The sequence below is a fragment of the Serinus canaria genome, chromosome 2, assembly GCF_022539315.1.
Source record: "Serinus canaria isolate serCan28SL12 chromosome 2, serCan2020, whole genome shotgun sequence".
Taxonomy (NCBI): Eukaryota; Metazoa; Chordata; class Aves; order Passeriformes; family Fringillidae; genus Serinus; species Serinus canaria.
Window position 1 is genome coordinate 32588440 of NC_066315.1, and position 18026 is coordinate 32606465.

Below are 18026 nucleotides of genomic sequence, written 5' to 3' on the forward strand. Positions count from 1 at the left end.
TAAAAGGACACTGTCAGAGTCAATGTCAAAAATCTTGCTGTAGTCTATCAAGGTTTTTTCTGCCTTGCTTAGGTCTTGACATCCACAAATCTGGGCATTTTACCATAGAAATGTTTCAGGCTGGTTAGACATAATTTACTCTTTGTAAATCCATGCTGACTGTTTCTGTTCACCTTCTCCATGTGTTTAGCAATGTGTTCCAAGAGGACTTGCTCCAGGACTTTACTAGTTACGTAAACGAGTCCAGCCCTCCAGTAGTTTCCCGTATCTTCCTGTTGGACTTTTCTGAAGATGGGTGCAAATTTGTCTTTTTTTTTTTTTTGGTTGTCAAGGACCTTCTTTGATCTCTATTACTTTTCAAACATTGCAGAGAGCAGCCTTGTAAAGACACCAGCCAGCCCACTCAGCTCTTTCAGGTTCAAACCATCTGGGTTGCATGAGCTGAGTTCTTGCAAGTAATCCCTGTCATGATTTTCGTCTACTGCTGGTACTTCTCTTTTCCTTGCACAGAAGCCTGGGAGACCTTGCTAGTGAAGAATGAAGGAAAAAGGCATTGAGCACCTAAAACAGCTGTGTCTGCCATCACTAAATCACCCAGTTATTCAGTAACAGAAAATCATCATGGTTCAGTTCTATGGATTATTTGTGCCTAACTATATTCAGGAGGATACTGTAGACAGTAGATCCTTAGTGAACTTGTTACTGAAACTCAAGGAGGAAATAAATTTATTCTTGATTCAATTCCATTTAGCTGAGCCTTCTACAGATCATGGCCACAAATTCTAGTGAAAGAAAGTGGCCGGATATTATTTATATAAGAAAGGTAAGCACTTTTGCACCTGTGAAGAAGTTTTGAAAAGGTCTTTATATAAGGTCTTCTTATGTTTTTAGATTTTTTTTGTCATTTAGCCCAAATTTCAAGATGGGGATGAGGTAGTGTTTTGGTGGATTTTTTCCCTGCTCTGAACAGTGTGTGGGCTGAGAGTTGAGAATGCATATAGGTAGTGCACAGGGAAAAAGTATAGGTCACCTGAAAATAATTAGCACTTCCAAAATAACTGTCTTTGTGTTTGAGGTATAGCTCATAAAAAGAGACTTGTTTTCATAACATGGGTTTTTAAAGAATGTTGTTCTGCTGTCATGTTTCCTCCAACTTGTGAGGAACAAACCCCACCAACTCATAAAGAGTTTCACATAAAGAAATAAATTTTGCAGAAAAAACAGCTAAATATTTTCAATTGCATCTAATATAATTTCTCGGATGCACACACTGATGGGAAATAAAAATACAAGTATACACACAGAACACCTACAACAATATGTTCAGGCAATTAAAGAAAATGAAGGGTACTTCCCAAAAGAAATATTCAAATAATATGTCATTTCAGCTCCTCGCTAAAAACCTATCATTATTTGGGACTACGTCTTTCTGCCTACACTGCTGCAAAGATGCAAATTCTATAACATTACTGACCTAATGAGAGGGAAATGTGCACTTACAACCTGCAACAGCGTAATCAATGCGATTCCCATGTCCAGTCAGTGACAACTATTTTTGAATTGGGCAAGCAGTCACAGGTGGAGGAGCTTTTGACAGATTTCAGACAGTAATGCACTTAGGTAATCATGTTCCAGGGATTAAAAAAAAAACAAAACCAAACCCAAGAATTATAATTATAAAACTCTGTCAGTGTAGAGAAGCAGAAGTGGCACAAAAAAATAATGCTTTTTTTCTGTTGGGTCAAGTACAGTCTCTGTTCTCTGATACTGGCAAAACCTTGTTGCTTTAGAAGGCTGTACCTCTGCTCCCCAATAATAACCTTGCTAATTGTATAGTGTTGTATACAGTGGAAAGATTTTTCCTGACCCTGCAGGGAGCAAGTGCTGTGAAGCATGAGATTTGATTAGCCTTATTATCTTAGCCTGCCCAGTTACCAATGTTGTAAGCTGCCATGAAATTATCCACCCCTTTTAAAAATAAAGCCATACTATTTGTCTTCATTATCTCCTTCTATGGAGTTGAATTCCACATGCATACAGACCTCAGTGATCAAAATAGCACAGGAATTACACATGTAGCCTTTTAACTCTGTAGGTACTGTTTTCTTTCATTCTTTCCTACCACCTTTCCATGTAAATCAACATTCTCCTAAATATTGTGGGTTTGATCACCTGCTCCTGAAAGAAAACTGGTTTTATTTTGCCATCAATATTTGTAATTACCTATGTGATCTTTTAAAGTTATTCTGGAGAAACTCATAGCTTGGAAAATGGTGTCATTTCTTAGAAATTTTGCTGTATTTGCTAGATATTTTTTAAAAATCTTTTATGATGTCTTGCATACAAAAATGAAAACAAACTACACACAAAAAATAAATTAAAATAATAATGATAATTAAAATTTCCCTAGCATGTTTCTTTGGCACAAAAAGCTTAGTAAAAATAATTTTGGATGGTATGTAAATGGATACATAAACAACTTATCATCATAAGATCTCCAAATAGTGATAAATACAGCAAAGAAACTGACACTTCATTTTCTTAATTTTTTCAGATTATGAAGACAGCATATTTTGGTGGTTATCAAATAAAGAAGTAATCTAAAGTTAGGTCTGTCTAAAGACTGATCATAATAAATGATTATTCAAATTAGACACTGCTTAATGAAAGTGTGCAGAACACTGGATTTGCTGAGTTTGCCAGCAATCAGCTTAAGACCTCCTTTAAAAAAATACACCACCCCAAAGTCCTTCACTCAACACCAGTTTGCCACAATAAGTATGGACAGGGGAATGAACTCTAGGAAGTATCTCCTCTGTGGGTACAACTGTTCATTTTGTCATTAAAATACTCATCAGAACAGTGATAGAGAATTTGGAATTCAAACACAGAGTTCTGCAGAGAATAAGACAAAGAAAATTTTGGCACAGTTGACACCAGCCAGCAGATAACCTCTCCACTATTGTGGCAGTGCTGTGGTAATTACAGGTTTTTGGTTTTGTGTACATCCAGAACTATAATGGGACTGAAAACCACATCCTCCTTTCCGCATTCTATGTACTGGAATGTCTGCTCCTCTAACTCCTCTAACATCAGGGTAAGAGCTACAGCAAAACCAAAAGACCCTGGAGAAAGACCTCTACCTCGGGGCTTGTGGCATCAGCAGAGAACAGTCATAACGTTAGCCACCCTTGTCCCTGCAGTTTTACAAAAAGGAGCAGAAGATTTCACAGCAAAAGCGCTCAAGTAAGATCTGTATCATCAAAGGCTGAGTTCAAAGCTCTGAGGAGTCATAAACTTCAGTTCTAGTGAGCGCAAATCAATCAGCCCAAAAGTGTCAGGGTTGGGGCTGCCCTACCATACAGTCTTTACTCTGCCTGAATCCTGCGGTTAGACAGACTGAGATAATCCCTGGCATAAAGAAACTCGGTTTTGGCACTCTTCTAACCTATGCCTGGCTGACCATGATCACTAGCCAGAAATTGCTGGGACATAAGTCAGCCCCGGCCGGGTCCTGTCTTCTCTGCCACAAACTGGGAACAGGGTGAGGCTTGGCTGAAATGCACTAATTGCCCATTAAATGGACAAAAGAGATTTACGGTCGTTTTTGCACTGCGGGAATGGCTCAAAGCTCTCAGACTGAGCAGCACAGCAGGGTCCTAAGGACCATCCTTGTACGGGGAATTTCTGCGATGAGCAGCATGCAAATGCAAGTAGCAAAAAGCTCAAAGGATATGATAATTCCTGACAGAGGGTAAACATCAATTTCTAAGTTCTTCTCCAAAACAATACATCTCTAAGTCTTCCTTGACCCTAATGGATCAAATGGATTAAATAGTGGGCAAAAAATGGTGTGTGAGCATTTGGGACACATTCCCTAGAGGGCTTTAATAGCCAAATAGCAGCTGCAGAGGCCAGAATGGAGGACGCTCAAAAGACTGTGGAGCAGTCAAATTACTTCGTGTTTAGATATTTCCGTTGCAGCCAAAAAGGGGCTCTTGTATTTCACAGGTTTGGATTCAAGCTCTGAGCTGAACTGTAATAAGGAACCTCTAAGTTTTGCAGTGAAGCAATTTTCTTTCATTGGCCACGAAGGTAAAGTCAGGATATCATGAAAGAGGTCAGCATAAATTGCAACAACCCTTTCTCCCTAATAGAATAATGCTCAGTTTTCACAGATATGGAGACTGTGACAGAAGAAGTCAACAAGATGTTGAGTTGTGAAATACAGGATGAGATGGCATTTATGCATTTTGTGGCTCTGGTTCAATTAGAACATTAGCAAAAAAATAAATTACAGGCAAAGGAGAGAAAACGACCTAAAGTTATTTTTTGGGGAATGACGATTTTTTTATGCCTGTCAGTTTTTCCATCATAGCTGCAGGGGTTCAAACACCGAAAGGGTGGTACAGGTCATTATGTTGCCTAGAATCCCTCATGCCATTTTAAGTTTCCTTTCAGTTTAACAAGGAAAAGATAACTGTTTGTGAAGCAATTTACCAAAAATATGTTCAATTTGGACTTTTTACTGAGAAATTGCAGGAGGGCTGTAAGTTCTTTCGACCTGGGGATGTATAATTCCACATGCCTATGAAGCTCTCAGCACAGGGTAGCTACTGTAATTTGAAGAGTAAGTAAAAATAATTCCTAAAGGAATTTTACACACTGTTTTCCTAAAATGAGGTGCACAGGATCTCATTTACTCGATACAACTTTATTGGACAATCTGAGAGAGGTTTTTCACCTGCTGGCTGCTGTTCCACAGTTTCTGCAATTATGCCCATCATAAATATCAGCTGCTTTTTTCGATGTTGTTGGCAGCATAGAAATCAGTTTAGTCGTTATCTAGTAGGAAAGCAGAACCTGAACCCATTAAGATGAAAACGGGTAACTAGAGGATTTTCTGTTAGAACTCTGCCTCCTCATAGCTCTGGCTTTCCCTCTTCTCCAATGGGTCCCAAAGAAAAAGCCAGCATGAATTGCAGACAGCTCGTTATGAAGGTTTACCTTATGTCACACCGGGCTACCGGGTATTCTTAAAACGGCATAATTATACAGATTGCAATTGAAGTGTATGCTGGGATTCAAAAATTTCTAGGAAAGTCGGTATGAGGAGGAATAAGTGAATGAAAACAAGTTGAGGAATGACAGATTGTTTTGGATATGAGCCTTTCTTTTCTGGAGCAAATTTTACCCTTAGGTGAAAACCAAAAAAGTCCAGCTTTAGTTAGCAAGAATTCTGCATGCAGGACTGACTGTGTCCAACCCAAATTTTCCTAAGTCCACGAGTATCCAAAGGAGAGAGCCTCCCCTGGAAAAAAAAAAAAAAAGGAAAAAAAAAAAAAAAAAAAAAAAAAAAAAAAAAAAAAGCGAGAGCTGCTCTGTAATCATTGCTCAAAACAAACGAAATGTTTAAACAGTGACCAGAAGTGCGGGGAAATCGCTTTCCCAGTGTTATTTCCATTTAAGTGGTCTTGCAGGTTATTGACATCAGGGGAAACTCCCCACTTTCCCCTTCCCCTCTGAAATGTGAAATTTCTCTGCTCGCACTTCTCGCACTCAGCGACCGAGCAGGCAGCGCCACGTGTCCCCTCCCGGGACTCGGGACCGGGTCCGGGACACGAACCGGGGGGAGCCCGAATCCCGTCCGGGGGTACCGGCGGGGACACGGGGGGAGGACAGGGACACGCAGGCTCGCACACGGGCACCCTCGCTCGCACCGTCGCCCGCTCAGCACCCACGACGGCCCTCACCCGCGCGTGCTGTGACACGAACGCGCGCGTGTCCCCACACGGCCCCGCGCCGCCCCCCGCCGCCGCCTCGCACACACGCACACACACGCGCGCGCGCTTGCACGCGCGGGGACACGCACACTCACGCGCACTCCCACACACTCGCGCTCGCTCTGTCACACTCGCCGACCCCTCTCGCCCACCCACACACACTCGCACTCACCCACTCACACTCACTCACCCACACGCACTCACACTCACGGAGAGGAGGGGAGGGGAGGGCGAGGCAAAGGCGCGCGCGCTCCCTCCGGGAGGGTGCGGGGGAGGCGCTCGCGCGCCACTGCCGCGGAGGCCGCGCGCGCGCGCGCTCGCCGGGGGTGGGCGGGGCAGAGGAGCGGCGGCGGGAGCGCGTGCTACAGCCACGCCGGCGGCGCGCGCCGAGGCGGGCGCAGAGCGGCGGCGGCGGTACCTCCGGCTCGCGCCGTCCCTCCGGCAGCCCCGCGCGCCCGGGAACGTCCATGGGGCCGAGCGGCGCCCGCTGAGGGAGGAGGGGACGGGGTGCAGCGGGAGTCGGTGCCGGCCGGTGAGTTCCCGTACCGGAGGGGAGGTCGCGTGCGCGGGGGGGAGGGAGGGTTCTCCCGCCCGGTTACTCGCTTCTCCCGCCCGGTTACTCGCTTCTCCCGTCCCTCCCAACCGGCGGGGAAATGGTGGTGGGAGGCGGGGTCCCGCAGCCATCCCGGCCGAGCCCCTCGACCCGGCGGCGGGAGCGGGGGTGCCGCGTGTGCGTGTGGCGTGAGGCGGGAAGAGCCGTCCGCAGGTAGCGGGGCCGGGCGGGCCTGCAGGGGAGCGAACATGGCAGCGCTGGAGTCTGGGAAGAGGGATTTTTGCCCCTAGAGCGGGGATTAACCCTCCTCCTCCCGCCTCCGGATGCGTCCCCGGGAGACTCGCGCTTCATCTGCCGCTCCGGATTATCCACCCGCCCACCCCCCTTCCCCCCACCCCCTTTCCCGGTATTTTCTCTCCTCCTGGAGATTATCAGGTTTCCCGCCCCTCCCTCTCCGGGATCCTCCACCTCCCTCCTCCGAGGGGATTATCTCCCCCCTTCTCTGCCGGATTATCCCCCCAGTTCGCTGTCCCTCCCTCCGCGTTTATGCTCCTCCGCAGCCTCGCCTCTCGGGGATTATCTCCTCTCCCTTTGGGGTGATTCTTCCTCTCCTGATCTCTGCCCCGGCCTTTCCCTGCCTATTTTCTACCTGAGGAAGTCAACCCTCCCCTTCCGTCTGCCTCTGACTGGGGAAAGGGCCGAAAATGTGGTTGTGATCAGGTGGGCAGGAGTTTCCAGCAGTGCTGTCATCTCCTGGGTCGCTGTACGAGTACTACAGGCAAGTGGATGTAGGTGTAGGAGAGGAGGCAGCAGGGATGGATGTGCAGAGCTTGGTCCAGAGTTCAGCCTGTGGCGTTGTGTTCCGTATGCTGGAAAATATCCACCCTTCCTGCGATGTTACATCTGGTGGAGATGAAGGAGAGCCGACCTGGATCAGTGCTTTAAAAAAACGTGCATGGGTGCTGGGTATAGAGGCTGCACGGAAAAAAAGCCAGCAGCCTCTGAGTTTCTTTGAGGAAGGTGCAATGTACAGTAGTAGCATTGTAGGTGGGAAGGTGCTTGGATGACATTGCTGCTGTCAGGGGTCAAAGCTGGCTTGGATAGCTTCTGTCTTGGCTTAAAAGGCAGCTGTTGCTTGGTGTTGAGGAGGAAGCAGGCTGATATCTTTTGCTGAAGCTCTGATGCTGATGTGGTTCTTTACTGTCAACTTGCTGGCTGAGGAAAATTACGTGTGTTCCTAAAACAGACGGGGAAGGTTTATCCCATGTATTTGACTCCTGCGTAGGTTCAACCAGTCTGTCTCCCAACAGCTGGTCTCCCTGCACATGGGTTTGCTGGAGGAGACTTGCAGATCTTTTGGCCATCTTGTGGCACAAGGCCCAGGATTATATCCATTAAACTTCTCCCACTTGGCTTTGAGAGGAGAAGAGGCTGTGAGAAATTGTATGGAGATTGGGCACCTATAAATAGATGTCAGACTAGAGGAGGCTTTGAAATCTTAGCATGCTGCTTCTGAACAGATAGTGTCCGTTAAACTGGCTGGGTTGACACTAGCATCATAATGTTTTCTTTTATTTCTGCTGAGGTGGTTGGCATTTAACACTTTGACCGGACCATACAGCATCTGCCAAAAAATTCTTCCTGAAAAGGACATAGAGAAAATTCTCATTTAAATGAAGTGCTGACAATTGGAGTATAGTTTGAGCTCATTTAAATAGGATTTTTAAATGACCCTTCAGAGAAATCTTTAGTTTCCTCTTCCCTCCCTTGAAATGCTTGGAATTGATGATCGTATGTCCTTAATTTGTTCTCAAAGTATTGCACTAGATAGATTACCTGAGATCTATGTTGCTGTGAAAAATCTGCAGTACTGAGGTATGGCATCACAATGCTGGTAGCACTGCTAGGCTTTTATTTTGTTGTTTAGGTTTTGGAGTTTTTTGTTTATTCACTTTTTTTTTAATGGAATCTTTGACATCTAACCCCAAAGAGTGTAGATTCGGCTTCCTTGAATTCATTTAGTTTAGATTTTATTTCCTTGCTTACATTTATTTTAGATCTTATGGATCACTGCTCTTTCGGCTTGTCTTGTTGAGAACTAATTAATATGGAAATTATTGACAAATATACTGTACTAGCTCTGTGGAATGGTATCTGTTCTGCTGCTCTATTAGTGGGCCAACTGCATCCTCTAAGTCTGAAATGATTGAAAAGCTGTTGCAACATATGTGCAATTGGACCGTTTTTGAACTACCTCTTTCTTGTGCCCTTTCTTCCTTTAAAAAATAGTGGAAGCTATTTAAATCATGATGGTTTCTTTTTTCTTCTTTTTCTTTTTTTAATTAAAAAAAATAAGAAAGGAAGTAATGAAAATGTGCCTGAATAATATGAAAGAGTCTTAACAAACACTAATAGGATGAATATCTGCAAGAACCCTGACTATTAGGACATTTCTTATTTAGAGCATAAAATTTTAATCTGATCTTTATTTTCCTTTTTTTTTTTTTGTAAAAAAAGGAAAAGGAAAGGAAGGGTTTTGTAAACCTTAGGGAGGCAGAAAGGAGTAGAAATCTTGGCACTATGCCTTACTAGTTTTGGCATTTTTAGTTGATATTTAACCATAGTAAAAGCAGGAAAACCAAGTAATTGATCAAATAATTTGGCTTTATTTTAAGTTGTTAAGGATGTGATCAGAACATTATCCTCAAACACTGGGTATCTTTGGTCAGCATCAAGATCCAGCTTGCTGTTAAGTCCATGTGTTTGGTATTTCTGTGTGAAGAAACAGAGGTCAGTGATCTGCAGAAAACTTTATAGCACCAAAATGACAAGCAAAAGACCTTGGTTTGAGTCTCTTTGTACAGTGACTCAGTCTCTGAACTCTTGTGTTATTCTAAAGGTATTTCTTTGTAGAAATTGTAGTTTGAATGCCATTTTCTAGAAGTTCAGTGTCCTGCTTTAAACCCATACTTTCTGCTGAGTGATTTAAAGTTCTGACTGGGTGTGACTGTCCCAGGCTTGTGAATGCCCTTTGATCCTCTGTGCAGGACACTGATCAGTGAATCTTTTCTCATGCTGAAGAAGTGGGAGGAATTTCTTTTTTCTCAAGAGACAGGTATGCACTTGGGATTGTGACAGTCTCCATGCAGATGTGGAAGGAATAATACTCCCAAGATCTGAAAGGATGAAAAGCTCACATATGTTGAAATAAAATGCTCCATCATGTTGTGTGCTTAAACAAAAAATGGATAAAACCTGGAAGGGTTGGCCTTGCTCATGAGGTGAAAACCTTAATTTTTAGAAGTATCCTGCAACTGGAGGGGTACAGACACTATTGGACTTATTTGTGTAGAAATATGATACAGAATATGCTGTCAGGGTTAAGAGCCAGTCTGTGAGAGGGAAAAGTGGTTTTACTGTCCCCCTCAAGAGAAGGAGCTTGTAGAGGGTGCTGGAGAAGAGCGAGTTTAGTTTGGTGTGACATGCGAGAATCCAATGTGCTGCTCACACATACTGTTACAGGGCTTGTATGATTCCAAGGTCATTATAAGCATTTGCAGTTGGATCTCAGGTTATACTACAGCAATACTGTAGTGCAACAAAGCATGGTGATGGTAATGTGCTATCCTGGGGCTTAAAATTGCTTTTTTTCAGAATAAAGCACGCCTGAATTATGTAGTTATGGCTGATGTCACTCTTACAAGAATAATAGAGACCAAAAAAAAGATAGAAAGAGAGGTTAGGACATGGATTCTTCCATATGTAAACATTTGCATTCTTATTTTGGGTTAATTAGAGTCTTTGAAGTTACAGTAATTTCACAGCCTTTGTTAAATAATAACAATAAGAATTGGAAAATGGGATATTGTCTACTCTTATCATCATGTTTTAATCATTTTCAGTGTCTGTGGCTTAAAAGAAAAAGGTGTTTCATACAGTGTTTTATAACATAACAGTGTTTCATATTAGCAACTACTATTCCATGGGTTTTACACATCAGCTATTTAAAGAACTCATTATAGTGTCCCAGTCTCATGAAACCATGGTGGGAATTAGAAATCAGATAACATTTCAAATTTACTAGGAACAAATGTTATTTAATAAATGACCTATGCATGCTTTTTAAGAGTATTGACTAGTTTTACATTCTGATAAAGAACTGTTTGAGAGCAAGGACTCAGTGAAATCCATGCTTACTGCAGAGAATGACTGTGGTTTCTACAAATTTGTTTTTGGGGGAGAGGAACACAAAACATGATGACACATGACACACACAAATTCTTTGTATCTTACACAAAAACATTGCTCCTCTTGCAGCTTCTGCTTACCCAGATCCCAAAGGATCAAATTACTGTTTCAGTTAAAATCACTTTTCCTGTAGGTGGAGACAATTGTTGATTTGAAATAAGCTTAAGTCTTTACATTTTGATTGCAAAGTATCTTTGATTTTATCAAGATACTATTGAAATAATGAAAATTAGAATGTAAGAAAAAGCTTATTTTTTTTATTTTAAGGTAGTTTACTTAAGCCTCTTACTGAAAGAGCTGTGCCATTCAAATATTGCTTCTGTAGTAAGAGTGGCTACTCAAATACTTTGGGTTTAATTTTCTAAATATCTCCACCCACTGGTCAAATTTACATTGATGAAGAGTTTAAGTGATACCTTCTAAAAGATCCAAACACAGGATGGAGGAAAGTAGATTGAGGGTAAATAGACTGAGGGTAAAAAGGTGGATAAAGTTTTTTCTTAAGACTAGTAACACAAGGTAGGGGAGCCCTTCGGTAAATCAACAGGAGAATAAAAGAAAGATGTATCAGCCATTCTGGCTGTGTTATTCCATTCCCTGATAAATTTTTAAAAAATATTTTATTCCATGTTCGTTCATTAATTGTTCAGAGATCTTACTGTAGAGATCATGTCAGTGATTTTGCATGTAAAACATGTCAACATCTTTCTATGTGATGTTGATTTATTTTTTAACAAGTCAGCGGGCCAGTTGGTAAGTCAGCCTTTACATATCTTATTAAAATTCCATCCCATTCCTTTCCTGATCCTCTGTTGAAGTTTACAGAGGTCTTTTTGGCAAGATGAAACTGCTTATGCAGCAAAAGTTCTCAGACTGGGAAGACTGACTATATTCTGGCAAATGAAGTGAGAGAAAAGTTAATTTCTCCTTTCCAAGCTATTCTGGCTTACTATATTGTGAGTTGTCGTGCTGTAGCAAAGGACAGGGCTGCTGCACAGAAATTGCTTGAACGTTAATAATTTTGCTGTAGTCATACTGCTGCTTACAGCTTCTCATGCATTCTTCAGATCATTAGAAGGAGCTGTAATCAACAACTGAAAATTCAGTTTACGCATTCTTTGGTAAAGAGCATGCAGGCAGAGAGAAGTTGGTAAGTGAAACTTAATGTTCGTTGAGCGTGTGACAGTAGGGCATTCAGTCATCTGAGTTCAAACCAGACAGAAAGTCTGTCTTCTCAGATCTACTGGCACGGCTCTGCTGCTTACACTACACTTGGTATGGAACAGCAAAATGGGATGAGCAGTGTTTAATTTGGTCACTTCTGACCAGTGAAGTTACTTTATACAGATTTAATCTTTGTAGTATTTTAACAACTTCCAGGAACTTGTTGCAGTTGGCATTTGTCTTACATGATCTTCCCTGAGGACACACTGGGTGTACATTGCTATGTGTGGTATTTCAAGCAGTGTTCAACTGCAGCCTATTTATCAAGTGAAACACTTGGTTTCACTGTTAATTTTGTTTTATTCTTTCATAGCTTTACGTGGGGTGACCCACTTGCTGCATGGATAAAATTCAACCTTGGTTTAAGCCTGTTGTGTGAGAGGAGTTGTCCATCATTAGCTCTGCAATAATCTCACAGGTGTCTTGTCGCCAGAGGGATCAGATGGACACACCACCTTTAAGTCATTGTGCTTTGGGAAGCAAGATAAACCGGTAACTTGTGTTGCTGGGTACCTAGTCGCAGGGCAGTAATGACTGTGCTTGAATTGCTCCCACTGATGGTTGAGAGCCCCCACATCTGTTTCATGTTCCTGTTGCTGGAGGGGAGAAACGTTTGGGCAGTTTTGAAGACAGGCTATAAATACACTAAGAGAAAAGGGTATGGGAGCACGGAAGAGTTTAATTGTGTCTTGAGTCTGACACTTAATTTGATAGGAAAAAAAATCCATCCAGTCTTTATGTCTGAGACACACACACCCTTGGCTTCCAACGCGTGAGTCTTAGGGATCCAGACATTGTTAAAAATCGTGCTATTGGAATGGGAGGTTAACTGGGTGTGGACACGGGTGAAAATATAAGAGGCTTTGGCTATTAAAAAAGGGGCAGAAAAGGGTTTTGTGTTTAATGATTTCCAAGTTGGAGTGCGGAGCCCGAGCGCGCCGGGTCGGCTCGGAAAAGTGGCTCAAGCGCGCTCTCCAGTGGCCACATAGAGATAGCGGCGCTGGGATGGGCTCAGGCCGTCCTGGCCGCCGCACCGGCTGAGTGACAGAAGCCAACTCCTGTCGTGCGTATGGTTGCTTGGTTAGCTGAGTACACTGATAAATAAGCTGGTCCTTCTTAACAAATAAGTGGCTAAATTCCTTTAAAAAAAAAAAAAAAATCTGCTGTTGCCAAAAATTGATTCAGTTAGGAATCTTGCTCTTGTTGTTGTGTCAAAAAAGGACTGTCCCATCCAGCAGTCTATTAGATGGGGAGATTGCTGCAGTCTCTGCTGGGACTTTTTGTGCTGACGCCTGGAAGCAGGCAGGTTTACTGCTGAATGGAATTTATTAGCTATGAATTGAAGCGTGCACATTTAACTGTGTCAAATCTTGGCAAATATCTCTGCAAGCAGCACAGACTAACTAAACAGCAGCAGAAAGAAATGTGTATTTCTTACCAAGTTTAGTACACAGTTCTCAGTCTTACATCAGACTCCATGCTGTTCAGGAAAGCAGCGGGGGCCTTCAGAAGGAAGAACTTCATTGGCAGTAATGAATAGGAAACGGAAAAGAGAAGGGTGGACTGTTCAGCAGGTGGACTCATCATAAAGGGCAAGGTCTCAAGGCGCATTGTGTCATTTGAAATGTCTGAGATAACTGCTTCATAGATGATTTCAAGTTTCTGGTATTGTTTTACTTTGTCTCTCTTTACGTGTTCAAACCATGAAGTTCTGGCTCCTGATATGATAGAGTTCTCTTTTGTAGACAAGACCTCAGTTAGCCCTTGTTGGACCACACACCTTGTTTCTCCAAAAACCTCAAGTGTTTTGAGAGTTTTATATGATAGTGTGACTGTCCGAATGGTACTGTTAGATCTTGCTATTAACTGGAGTTGTTAAACTAAGATGCTTGAAGTAAGTTTGAGCTTGTAAGAATGTAGTGTTTGGTTGGATTTTTCAAAGTAATTTTATTTGTAAGGTACTCGCAAAAAAACTACATTGAGGAACATTCAGTGAAACCATTAAGAATCCTTTCTTTAGAATTGTAAGAATTAGTCTAATTACAAATTTGGCAAAAAAGGCATGTGTAACAAGTTTCAGAACAGTCTGCTACTTAGCTTAGAATGTACGACCCTATATGGAAAAGTGCAACTGTGTGTCTGTTCATATGTGACGTCTGGTATGAGACAATCATATCAGTTATCTGTTTACCACTTCTGATGAACGCATTACACAAAATGTGTACTTTTGTGCACAAAGCGCTTTTCTCGCTATTGATGTCACTATAAAGCTTTTACACATTTCAAATAATAATAAAAAAAATAAAATCCCTTGGGCTTCCCTACCCCAGGCATAAATGATTTTACTTTAAAAATATAATTACTGTACTTCCAGGAGGTAATCTCTCTGGACAGCCATAGACTAGTTTGAATTAGATTACTCTGTTTTTTCCTCCAGGGTGAGTTAATACATTGAATTTTATTTTTCTGTAATTACTTCACAATTTAGATCACTTTTAATGCTTCCTATAACTAGACTGGGAAAGTTAAGAATACTTGCATTTGAGGGGATGACATTAACTTTTTTCACCCATAACTTAATTTCCTTCGGGTAGGTATCAGTTCCGCTCCTCAACTTCATACAGCTCATGCTGTGTTCAGTTAGTCTCAATTGTAGAGTTTCTTAATTTGGAAATACTGGAAATATTTACTTAATAAACAGAGAGTAAGCACACTAAATCATTCAACTGTGACATTTAACCAAGTCTAGCTAGAGCAATGTTTTTGTTAAATCTGTATTTCCAGAGTTCTGGGTTTGAAGTCTTTCCAGTAGTTTGGCAGTAAGCTTCCAAATGAATAAAGCAAGTTACTACTTTTACCTCTGTTACAAAATCTTTGGACAGAAAGCCAGTTAGTGTGAAATAAACAGAGGAGCAGAGTTAGTCAGGGGAGATAGTCAGGAAAATGTTTTTCTGATTTTTTTTTAATGAACTTCAGCAGGAAGGGCAAATCTCTGGATAGACGATTGCGAACCACTATTGGATGCAAATGCTTTTATATAAATGACCTGTTTGTATTTGGATTTTACTTTAAGAAGCAGCAATGCACTTAAGCAGTAGATGAGAGAAGACTATAGAAATTAATTTGCAAATTAACCTTCTAATAATACAATGCTGTTTTGAAATTAAAGGAAATCTTTGTTTTGAGGTCTCAGAGTATGACTTCCTGTTGTGTTGAATACAGGACAAGCCAGGATATCTGCAGAGGCAGATTTTAGTTTGGTAGTTGGCATCTGGTATCAAAGTGCAGAAGTATTATGTACTAATGCAAAAGTCCTACAATGTTAAAGGGTAAAACTTGTTACTTGTGTTGTCGGTGAGGTCCTACAGCCTAGCTAAGTAACATGTAAGTCCACTGCAAACTTGAAAGTGCTTGGGTCCTGTTGAATAGAGTAGGTTTTCAAATAATAACTACTGTCATTGGGTCAGACTGAAGTTCCATCAAGCTCCTTTTTCTAACATGCAGTGCAGCATCGGAAACCATGCAGAATCTGTCAGGAGCTCCTATTAATGTTATCTCTGAGCAGATTTTCAAGAAGACAGAAGACATGGATGTGTCTTGATGAGAACATGCTGGGGCCAGAAGAATTAGTGGCTGAATAGCCTTAAATTCAGCTTCCAAATAGGCATAAAGAAGCATAACATGGTCCCCAAGTGCCTAGACATCATTATCCAAAATCTGATGAAGAATTCATTGTGCTAATGCGCAACAGCAGCAGATTCCAAAATTTAGTGCGTTGTTCATGACTAAAATAACATCTTATGTAATTGCCCTGGGCCTGCAAATCAGCAGCTTCCAAAAAGATCTTATAGCTTTGCAGAGGGGATTGAAAACCTAAGACAGCAGAATGATTGATAATGCTAAAGGCCTAAGTCTTGAAGGTCTCCAGGAAGTCCATCTCTGAGTAGAGAACAGATTATGCATTTGCCACTCTCTTTTTTTGTTTCTGCTCTCATGCGAGTCATTAGGGAGCCAGTATAAATGCAATAGGATGATCTGTAATACCAGGCACTCGTTAGCAGCTGTGGATGTGGCTACTTGTAAGAAGAATCTTCTTCTTGTAAGAAGAAGATTTCTATGCTGAAGAAAGGAACTTTCTCTTGTTTGATGTGATCTTACTCTGTGTTAGGATATTACCCATTTGAACTGGACAAGGTTGTGACCAGTAACAGACTGGAAGAGGCAGTCTTTTAAAAATACATGTATTTTATTTTGTTTGTATGTGTGCATACATATATGGAAACATAGAAGAAAAAGAAGGAATTTTTAATAAAATGCAGTATTTTATATATGTGTGTGTTAAGATGTATGTGGGTGTATATATACGCATGGATATGTATCTTTAAAAAAAGAATGCTTGTCTGTAAACAGAAAGCCCAACATCCATAAACTGTCTAAGAAAGCATAAACACAAATTAAACATACATGACATTTTCTCCAGGTAATCTCCCAGAATGTGGCTAACATTTAACCTGAAGATTTTTTAAATTACATTAGGTTGTGGATTGTTTATGTAATTTGGGTTGGGTGCTTTTACCATTCGAGACGCTTCAGTTTTAAAACTGGTCTTAACTCCTCAGTGGACTAGTATTCATACATAAATTGCTAGTGTGCACTGGAGATCTCTTTGATTAAACATGAGAAACTCTTATCCTTGGATTGGATTACTGTTTAGTTTCTTTAAATAATTGACAATGGATTTTCACTGAAGTGCTTGATAGCTGAGATGTGATACGTGCAGCATTGTAGCCTTCTGTGAAGATTGAACCAGTACTAGTTCTTGTTTTGGTAACAGAGCTGGTGGCAAGTTTGCAGCAGATTAATGATTACCCATGTTTTAGTTTAGGAAGCATGCCAGGATACCCATAGATTCATCTTTGGTGGGCCATTGCTCCATTCTGCCTAATGATGTGTCCAGGTGAAACAATAGAAATAGATGTTTAGCCTCCAAACACTGGAGCTTGTAAAGCTGTTTACATATTTACCTGCTCCCTAGAAATCTGACTGCTGCTGTGAGATATGTTCCTTCTGATACTGGCTTCTGCACAGGCACCTTGAATAAGGTGAACCTAGCCTTGGCAATTATCTTGGTGTGGCTTTAAAGGTTTTCTGCCTTTAGTGTGGGGTTTTAATAAACACAGAAAGATAAAGTGTGTTGGGATTAAAGAAAGAACATTCTAATAGTTTAAATTTTGGGTTGGTTGGTCACCGAGTCCTTTGAACTTACATGTGTGAGCTGATAAAAGGTGTCATCTGAAGCTAAAGGGAAGACTTCTCAATTAGCAATAGAAATGCCCTTTCAACTTAGTCTGACAGTATGGTATCTGGTGCCTAGAAGCATGTTCAACTGATCTGTGGAAGTGCATAGATAATAAGGAAACATCACTGTCCCAATTGCTGTGATTAAAAAACACTCTTCTTAACATCCCTCTTCACATTGTCCTATATCGATATGCAGAATTGGGAACAAGAGGAAGCAGCTGGCTCATCTTTCCCACACTCACTTCAGTCAATCTACAGGTAGCTAGCAGTTTTTTAGATTTGGTATCACTTGGAAAACACTTCCACTTCCAGTTTTACAGCAGTAAGCAATGGCTTTACTTCTAGGTTCAGTCTTGTGATGTAGGGAAGAAGAATGGAGTCAGGTGTTCTAGATCATCCTGTGTTAGCAGTAAACTGGAGATGTGTTTTCAATAAAATCAGCTTGATACAAGATCTTAAAATCCAGGCAGTGATTTCTGTACAGACTAAAGGCTTAGTGTTACAGAAATAGTTTCTACTGCTGTTACATGGTTTTCTGGGGTTCCAGGATGAGGGAAGAGACGAGACAGTTGACTCCATGCATCAGAAGGCTTGATTTATTATGATATGATATATAAGATATAAAAACTATACTAAAAGAATAAAGCTAGAGATTTCACTACCAAGGCTATCCTAAGAATAGAAAAGAATGTGTAAACTGAAGTCTTCTCAGCCTGAGACGGGCTGAACAGGTGAATTGTGATAGGCTCTTAATTGCAAACAGTCTGACGGGGCCAATCACAGATTTCTCCCCATTGCATTCCACAGCAGCAGATAAGAATTGTTTACAGTTTGTTCCGAGGCTTCTCAGTTCTCAGGAGAGGAAAAATCCTAAGTAAAGGATTTTTCATAAACTATGTCGGTGACATACTACCTGC

General features: G+C 41.4%; 1 protein-coding gene across 2 annotated transcripts in view; it reads left to right on the forward strand.

Annotated features, from left to right (window-relative positions):
- Nucleotides 1-6165: 6165 nt before the first annotated feature.
- The window catches only part of PALS2 (protein associated with LIN7 2, MAGUK p55 family member), a 54852-nt gene continuing 42991 nt past the window's right edge, over nt 6166-18026 (forward strand). Inside the window, exon 1 of one of the 2 annotated variants that reach the window (XM_030230340.2) lies at nt 6166-6315. The gene's annotated coding sequence lies outside the window, so the exon portion shown is untranslated. The remainder of the gene's footprint in view (nt 6316-18026) is intronic. The other variant, XM_030230335.2, reaches the window with a different exon arrangement.